This window comes from Pyrgilauda ruficollis, unplaced genomic scaffold (genome assembly GCF_017590135.1).
Source record: "Pyrgilauda ruficollis isolate IOZ18807 unplaced genomic scaffold, ASM1759013v1 scaffold8, whole genome shotgun sequence".
Classification (NCBI taxonomy): Eukaryota; Metazoa; Chordata; class Aves; order Passeriformes; family Passeridae; genus Pyrgilauda; species Pyrgilauda ruficollis.
This window is the reverse complement of record NW_024529932.1, coordinates 2,345,545-2,353,167: the sequence shown is the minus strand read 5'-3', so window position 1 is coordinate 2,353,167 and position 7,623 is coordinate 2,345,545.

Here is a 7,623-nt window from a genome sequence, read left to right as displayed (position 1 = left end):
TGCAAGAAAGAGAAGTAAAGGGGCCAGGCAGCAGCTCTTCCTCAGGGCCTCAGCAAGAAAGGGAGCCAAGGCTGGGATGGATATAAGCTGGGTTTAAAAGAAAGTTAAAGGCAAGTCTGGCTGGGACCTTCTGCTGCAGGGGATGCCTGTACAATCTTGCTGGGACTGCCTTTGGAAGGCCAAGAGAGCTGAGCAAATTTCCATCACTTTCAGTATTGCCCCTCTTACTTCCTGCTCCACTCAAATCCCTTCCCAAAGGTTTCCTGTACAGAATAAAAAAATGCCTGCTGTGGCCAGCCCTTTTGCTGCTTTCATCCTGCTGCCTCTCCTGCAGGATCTACCCAGTTCCTGCTTCAGCAGCTGGATCCTGGCTCTGGGCTGTTTGTACAACCTACTAATGTAACAGTGTGGCTCTGGATCCATCCCTGCTGATGCCACCTGCAGTGTGTGTACTGATAATGAAGCAAAGTGCTGCTCTGCCCCATGACTTACCACCTCAGGATCTTGTTAATTACTACTGCTCAAGGAGCTTATTTGTGCAGTAAATTATTGATGAAAGCAGCTGTGTGAAAATTTGAGATTCTTGTGTGTCATTCTCCTGAATGAATAACAGTGCATGAACACTTGCAGCAAACGCCACGTCTCCCTGATCTGAAGAAAGGGAGGGGAAAATAGACAAAAGCACTTTCCTTGGGTGACTGCAAAGGTAAAGAAAATATTTTGCTTCTCTGTGATCATATTTGATTTTCCTAGGAGCTATGTTCATATTAAAGAGTGACTGAGCGCTGGAACAGATTGCCCAAAGGGGTTGTGGATTCTCCCCCACTGGAGATATTGAAGAACCATCTGGATGCAATCCTGTGCCATGTGCTCCAGGATGGCCCTGCTTGAGCAGGGAGGCTGGACCAGATGCCCCACTGATGTCCCTTCCAGCCTGACCCATTCTGTGTTTCTGTGAATGTAGTGAGCTCCCAGCAGCTATCAGGAGACACTCAGCTTGAAATGAGGAGACAGCAGTGGATTAAATATAGGATGCTTCCTTCAAAGTGTTGTATCCTCATTGTCTTATTTTGGGAGTATGTATAAATGGGATTTTGCTTGCATAAATATAGTAAATTTATTTAAGAAAATAATCTGAGAGGAAAAGAATTGTCTGCTGATTAATCCAGAGCTGCCCCTTCTAGAAGCACAAACTCCAGGCGCTGGGGCAATATACTGCACAGCATCACTGTGACTGTGACTGACAGTACCATGGGTGACTTTTGTCTTTAACACTTGTTTTCTTCTGTTACTTTGCAACTTTGGACAAAAAATGACTCTTGAAGTATTTCAGAGGCTGAATTCTGTATTTCAGGTATGGGTTTGCCAGCAAAATGACTATCTCTATTACAACATGAGAACAAGTGCCCAGAGTGGGCCAAGGAGGGAAGGAGAAAACAGCTGTCAAAAGGGAAAGTTCTGTTCTGTTGGAGCAGGAAGCCTGGCACTTGCCTAGAAAGGCAGGAGTAGGTTGGGCAGCCTACACAAAGCAGGCTGCAATAGTGCCAGAGAGGCAGTGCTATTCCTTTGCTCCCCCTCCAAACTGTAAATAGGTAGCTAAATGCATCCCTTTTCCTGCTGGTGTTCACAAGATGAAAAGCTGGAGCTGTGCTGGGAGATTCCCACATGGCTGTGGGTTTGGGGGGAGCAGGGGTGATCAGAACCTCTGCCTGTGCTCCCAGCCATGCCCCAGCTTGGGATGCTGATCCAGCATGGCAGTTTTGGCAAAAATTCAAAGAGCAAGTTTTAGTTTGGCAAATTGCTTGCTGTGGAGTCCTGGGGATAGTGCTGTGACCCTTTAAATAATAAATAGACAACCCTGGGTTCTGGGTGACCTGACGTGATCACATCATCCTGGCTCAGTCTGCCCTGAGGGACAGCAAAGACAGGAGGAGACAAGGGCTGCCTGAGGAGGTGACACAGCCTGGGCAGAGGGCAGGACTGGGGGACGAGGATGCAGTGCTCACCCAGTATTTCCCATGGAAATTGCTCTGTGGACTGGACTCTGCAACAGACTGAGCCTCAGGAAGGAGAAAAGAGTGGGAATGAGGACCTGAATGGGGTGAAAGTGGAAAAGAGAGATGAGAGAAAGGAGCAAGTGCAAGGAGCCAGGGAAGAGGAAAAGTCAGAAGCCAGAGAAGATATGCAAGAAGGAAGAAAATCAGCCCAAATCAGAAAGCCAGCTTCAGAGGTGTCAGAAGAATGGAAAGTTGTGAACAAGTCGGCCACTTTCAGGTTAGAGTATCCTGACAAGGGCATTTCCACATTTCAGAGGGGTGTGGTGCTGCAGTGGGAGCACTGCTCTGCACTTCCAGGTGCTTGGGGACATGTCCCACCTGCCAACCACTGCTCAAAAGCTGCTCTCAAGTCCCAGAAGGGGCCTTCTGGGTATCCAGAAAAGATTGTCCCACTCTTGTGTACACAAGATCCATAACTTAACCTGACACTTTTAAAGCACTTTATCATACTTAGACTTAACCTGACACTTTTAAAGCACTTTATCATACTTAGACTTTTCACAATGTGCAAACTATGCTTTTCTCAACAATGTATTTCTAAGGAGCCTGAAACTACCATAATTTGTTTTGTATTGCAGAAAAAGCCCTGGGCTTCTTTCATGGCTTTTGTTTTCCTTCATTATTAAACAATAATTATACCACTGTATCCAGATGTCTAAAAAGTAGCCAAAAGGTTTAATTTTACTTAATAGTATAGCCAGGTTAAAAGAAGAAGGGAATTAAGCCCAGTTGTCATGATCTGCTGGAGTCAGGTGAGAGGATCATTCCCAAGATCCTAAGATACTAGAAAGCTGGAATTTATCAACTACTGGAATAACTCATTACGGATTTAATAAAATTATTGTATTTCTAGAGAGAATTGTTCAGAAGTGCAAGCTCACATTAACACACTAATTTATGCATTATCCTTAACCCAAAATAACCTTGGTCAGAAATGTGTCTTCCACTCCCAGGAGCTGGAAAAAAAAAAGGCTATAGGTCAGTGCCTGTGGAGAAGTTCAAGTGGGTAATAAAGAAGTGCATGAGTCCACATAGCACTGTCCATGAACTACAAATTTTAAAAGCCTAAAAAGCAGGACTGTTTTTTGCTATAATGTAGCTCTGTTCTGTGGACCTAATCCTGAGGACAGGAGATCCTTCAGCAACAGTATAATGTTGGAGACACTGAATTGCCCAGAATACTCTGAAACCCAGATCATTTAAAAATATTAAATTAAAAAATTTAAAAATATGGAAAAGCTATATTTTTAACATACATTTTCTCTCCATGTCCAGAGTGGTTATTTGTTTATGGTTATGGAATGTGGGAGTGTGAGGTGTTTGTCTTAAGTAAAAACTATAGGATAACTCTGCAAACAGTATTACACAAAATTGGGCTACATTCATATTTACTTTGTCATGACAGGTATGACATTTTAATGTAAAAATTAACCCTAATCTAATCTATATTTGGGGAAAAAATTAATTCCTGAAATTCTGATACTCGTCCAGAAATCAACATGGAGACAAAGCCTGTGAAACCGTATTATTTCCAGCTGAGTAAAAATCTGCTCTGAAAATAAAGCATTGTAATTCAATTACTCTTCACATAATGTCTGTGTCAAAGTTGTATCATACACACTTTTTAGAGTCATAGGCAAGTTGAAAGACTTTTCATGGAAAAGTCTGCATTGCAACAGGAAGAACTCAGTGTGTGTATGTATCTGTTCATGTGGGACTGCTTTGGGGTCTTGTAATTTGTTTTTTCTCACTTGGAGGACAAGTCTTTCAAGCAAAAACAGGAATAAGAGCGGAAGCCTCAGAAGTTCATAACTAGGATTTTAGTAAATGTTTGCAATATATTAAAGAGAGGAAGTATTATATGAGATGCAAATTTCACATTAAAATTCACCTGTAATATGAAAATTTTCATTCTATTTTAGACAAGATATTGCTTGAGTTTTGTACAAATTGAGCAATATATTTGGAAAATTATCCTGATTTCCTGATCCTGCTCAAACTGGCTCAAAGGCAGGATACATATCACTGTCCCTGCTTCTTTCCCTGTGCAGCAATAATCACTTGTGGTCACTCTTCTAGAAACCACAGGAGCATTTCCATGACACTCCCAAATGCAGCCATGTGTTGTGAAGACCTGAGGCAGGGGTCAGCCCCACTGCCAGAAAAAGGTGCTGTGGAATAGCACAGCATCCTTTGTCCATGCCATAAGTGACGAGCAGGATGCTGATCCCAGGTGGATTTGATGTCTCTTCCTTCTCCGTTCTATTTAATAAGAAGCTGCTGTGCTGCACTGGGCCTGGTGAGGGTCACGTTCTGATTGCCTTCCCTCTCTGCAAGGTGCCTGGGGTGTCCCCTTGGCTGCGTGAGAGGACAGCCACACACCGAGACCTGAGGTGGCAGCAGCACCTTCTCTGCTCACGGAGCGTGGGGGTGGCAACTCCTCATGTGCTTTTTTAGGAGGCTGTCAAGGAGAAGCCAAAGTGGGTGTTGACTCTCACTGTTTCACAGCACAGCAAACTCCTTCTGGGGAGAGAGCAAGTGCTTCATGCTTGCACTATTGGGTCCCCCTGGCCTTGATATCAACTCAAGTTCTATGTGATGTTCCTCCACAGTGTGCTGTTGGATGTACGAAGCTGTAGTGTTAAATAGGTCACTTTGTCTCTCTTCATTATAGTCTTAATTTTATCACTCTACTCACATTACGTGCTTGGGTGTTTATTGACCTTGAAGTCAGACATAAATGGTAGTGTATGGCTGCATCCTACCCTTGATGTAAGCGAGCATGGAATGCAGCTAATGCCATTTGAGGGCCTGCCTACAAAAGATTTGGCACTAAGGCAGGTTCAGTACAAATGGGAGGCGACACTGATTGACAATACCAGTTTCCTCGTGCCTAGCCATTCCCTGCTTTATACTGGGGATGGAGGAAAATGTTTTACCTCTCCCAAAGAAAGGCGTTTTGCCTTCTGCTGTGAGAATTGGAGGCCATTTGCCTGAGGAGAGCAGTGGGTAAGTGGGTTTTCTTTCAAATGCCAAAAAGCAGGGTTGGACCCAATACAAGAAAATGTCCCTGTTAACTACTGTGTGGTATACCAAACAGCCTGCTGTTGCAATAAAATATTTATAACTAATCATTCTGTTAAATGAAACGTGTACTTTATGACACCTTTTCTAATTAACAAACCATCATCCAGCTGATTGTGCGCATGGTGTTTCACGGTTTATTACCAGGTACTACGAGGAGACATAATAAGTACCTACAAATAACCGCCCATATTAAGATGTAGTATTACGAAGAGAAACAATTAAGCTCCTGGGAAGCTTAGTGTTATTTGTTTGTAAACAAGTGTAAAGGTAGGACTTTGCCAAACAAAAGATTGGGTTAGTGGGATGATAAAGCAATGAACCTCGCAGTGCATGAACATGTTGTGGTGCAGCTACAGTCAGGAAGTAATGAGGAGGCTTTGGCAGAGACTTTAATGAAGCTGGATTTTGCTGACAAATGGTGCTTAAAGATACTGGTATGGTTAAGCTGTATTTAATGATGCCTTAGATGTCCTGAGTGCTGGGATTAACACTGAAATAATGGCTCATGATCTCAGTAAGGCATTCTCAGTGGACTTTGGTCACATGAACAGATTCAACATTCACCATTAAATTCTCTAATTTGCAGATTAAAGACTAAAGTAAGAGGCTTGAGGGTGTTGTGCTGAAAAGAAACCTCAAACACCTGTCATTCATACTGTCCTCAAGAAGTCAGACGTTGTAGATACAAGAAACTCTGAGAGATTCATTTTAATCAAATCAGAGAGCAGCGATGTTGCAGAGATCACTGTCTTGACCACAGCAATGCAGAGAGCTAAGTCATCTCCTAAATTTTTCTGCTGTACAAGCATGGGACAGTCACTGCCACCATTTTCCATGGCTGTCTGTCAGCACAAACCTAGTCAGGATGGGATTACTCACCGTGCTTCATCTTGTAGTCAAAAGCTAGAGCATGTTAAAACAACTAAAACTCAACATTTTCAAATGGCAGAGGTGGTCTGAGGTCACAGCTCCAAATACTAATTGAAGCATCTTCTGAGGAAGAGTTATCCCTTGATTAGAGCCAGCAAAACAGGTGTCTTGCTCCTGTTATCCCTGCCTGGCAGAACAAGCTGAGTGGGCAGTGCTCAGGCTGAGCAAGGCAGGACAAAGCCTGGTCTGGTGCACCTGAGTGAGCCTTCCTCCATCAGTGCTTCCCAGCACACACCCCAGCACTCCCTGGGGAGGGATGGAGTGGGGAATACCCCTCTGATACACACAGATGCCCTTCATCTCTCCTGAGCTGCTGCCTGCTTGCCTGGCTGACATGTGCAACCCCCATGGCAAGGGGACAAGGCACCTCACCCCAGAGGGGCACCACTGCCACTCAGGCCAAGCCAAGGGACAGGCAGGGGCTCTGCATGCTCACTGCCAGGCACATGCCATGGTCTTGGGCCCCTGTGCTGCAGGACTGGGCCATCCTGTGAATAACCAGAAATGTGACATCTTCTGCCTTGCTCTAAATGTAAAGGCTGAGGCTGGCTCTGTTGGTTATTTGGAAACCGGCAGTCCTCATATATTTTTACTTTTATTGGTGCTCTGGGTTCAATTTTTGCAAATTGCTGAGAAGTTTTGCCAACTTAACCCAGTGGCAAAACTTCAGCTCTCACTGGCTTAATTGGTCCTTTGGTAACAAACATCTATAATGCAAATTAACCATCTGCAAATGCTGCCCCACTCTATTTGTGCCAAATCCCCACATCCTTATTTTGAGATCAGGGACTGAGGGGGCAAAACAAGTCTACATACATGATTTTCTTGCAAAACATTTCCTGGCTGGTTTTTTTTTTTTTTAAGGCTGTGTCAATATTTGGCTCAGGGTCTCTACAGGGGTAAGCTCTTGTGTTTCAAATACAATGCAAAGCCAGGTAAAAAGTTAAGGCTCAGTTTGAACGCTGACAAAATTATTGTGAATTTTCACTTCATTTAACTTCCTTATTTTTGTTCTGTCTTACCTTGATCTGTCTGCAGGGTTACTGATGATCCCTGGGCAGTCTTTCTCTGCTTAGGTATACCGATCCTGGTTGGGTTTTCTGATGTTGTGGGATCCATTTCTTTGAATTTGCCCTAAAACTGGAGGCAGAAGAGCTGAAGAGACATGAAACTGGATTAAAAACTCCAGTTTTTTTCTTTCAAGCTGAAGCCAGCAGATGGTGCTTACTGCCTTTGCATATTTCTTGGAGGAGCCCTACATTATCTGTCAGTTCATTTATGGTATTTACCAGGGAACTGCAATAAGGCTCACAGCTACTTGTCACTTTTCAGAGAGATGAAGAATTGGGTTCCAAAAGCAAGACACATCCCACAATGTTGAGAGCTTTAGAATTTCAACTCCCTACAATTTTGGATGTTTTCATGAACTGTTTTCTCAAAATGATGCTTTGCTGCTATCACAATAATTGGTGCAGTTTGTGTTGTTGTTGGGAGTTTTCTCTCCTTAAAATTGGAAAAAGCGAGGAAGAGAGCAAGTCATAGCATCTCC